Here is a 2032-nt window from a genome sequence, read left to right on the forward strand (position 1 = left end):
CCTGCCCATACCTTACCGTGTGTATCTTATCCTTGTTACCATTCCCTGGTTATATGCTTTGTAATAAAATCACAGCAGCAGGCTGAATGGTTTTCCTGAGTTCTGTGGATCACCACGGCCAGTTATCAGAGGGTGTTCTGGGAACCCCTGGAAGAAGTCAGATAGAAGGGCTGAGGATAGTATCACTCTGTTGGCAGAGCACTTGCTTGGCATATATAAGACCCTGGGTTCCATTTTTTTCTACTTGAGGTCAAGGGAGTTGAGGCAGACTCGGAATTGTGTTTAGAATCTGAGGCAGGATGGTTTTGTAACACTGAGCTCTGTATAGGAATTGAATGCACACTTGGCACCTGGAGAGCTGGAGGAGTGGCTGGGAGAGTAGCCACAACCAAAGTATTGTGGGTGCAAACAGTTTGAGATGCTGTTTGTGCTCGTGGGCCAGGGAGAAATTCTGTGGTTTACACAGAACCCAGACCTGGAATCTAGGTCTCATTTAGACCTCCTTTGCTAGAGCCATCACAGTTTTTCTGTAAGATAAAGACCCTCAGCAATGATAGGAGATCATGAAGAAAGTCAATGTGGATATTAAAAATAGTGTTATATGTTGAAAGCTGGGAGGCACTTGACTTTGTAATGGAGCATTTTCTTTCCTCTTAGGAAAACACTGACAAATACTTATATTCAAGCCCTTGATCCCTTGATGGAGTCCTTGATGCCTTAGAGGGGTGATCAGGGCCATGATTAAGAAAACGCTCTTCTCCACTGCTTAGCTCTGGGGATCAGAGGAGACTGGACTTGAGCAGGGGCAGTCTCTGACATGAACTCGGTTACCTGAACTTTGATCACTTAGCCCTGGCAGGTGCACCTTGCCAGACCACAGAGGAAGAGGATCCAGGTAGTCCTGATGAGACTGACAGGCCAGGGTCAGAGAGTAGGAGATGAGAACTTCCTCTCCCAGTGGACTATGGAAGGGGGATAGGGAGGGAAGTGGGAGGGAGAAAAGTGGGAGGGAGGTTGGGACTAGGAGGAAATGAGGAAGTGACTACAATCAGGATATAAAATGAATAAATTACAGAAAATACAAAATAAGAAATTAAATACAAAAAAAAAAAAAGAAAAAAAATGTTCTTCTCTCCAGCATAGAAGGGCTATAGAGATGCCCCAGTGTAGAGTACTAGCTGCTCTTGCAGAGGACCTGGATTTGTTTCCAGCACCCACAAGGTGGCTCGCAACCATCTGTAACTCCAGTTTCAGGAAACAAACACCCTTTTCTGGCCTTCTCAGGCTCTAAGCAAGCACATGGTATACACATGTACAGGCTGGCAGATGCCTATATGGATAAAATAACAATAAATAAATCTGGAAAAAAAAAAGAAAATGAAAATGCACCGATTCTCTTACAAAGTTGAGATATGGGCTGGAGGTCAGAGATGGACCAGAGTCTACTGTGTCATGCCTTGCCTGATGCATGGACATTTATGTTGTCACCCTGAATGGGAGGTACCTTAGAAGTTGTTTCAAATGGATTTTTCTTCAAGAGCGGTGCTTGCTGAACAGACTCAAAGGAGTGCTCCAGCGCTGGTTACAGAGCAGTGTGGACTCTAGTCTCAGTTCATGGGTTTAGAGGCCCATGAACTTAAAGATAAAGAAAGAAAACAGGAGCTGAGGAGTCATTCTGTTAAGGAAAGTCCCTGTCACATAAGTGTGAGGTCCTGAGTATGGCTCCCCATAAAAAGCTGGATATGATGGGGGGTAAGTTTTGTAAGTTTGGGAAGACAAGTGGACCCTGGAACTCACTGGCCAACCAGCCTACCCAATCAATGAGCTCTAGGCTCAGTAAGAGGTCCCATTGCAAAAAGATGAGGATAGTAAATGAGAAAGACAGCTTGTGGTGATCTCTGGCCTCCACATGAAGAAGAAGAAGAAGAAGAAGAAGAAGAAGATGGAGATGGAGAAGAGAAGGAGAAGGAGGAGAAGGAGAAGGCGAAGAAGAAGAAGAAGAAGAAGAAGAAGAAGAAGAAGAAGAAGAAGA

Source organism: Psammomys obesus, unplaced genomic scaffold (genome assembly GCF_907164565.1).
Source record: "Psammomys obesus unplaced genomic scaffold, mPsaObe1.curated_primary_1811, whole genome shotgun sequence".
NCBI classification, from domain to species: domain Eukaryota; kingdom Metazoa; phylum Chordata; class Mammalia; order Rodentia; family Muridae; genus Psammomys; species Psammomys obesus.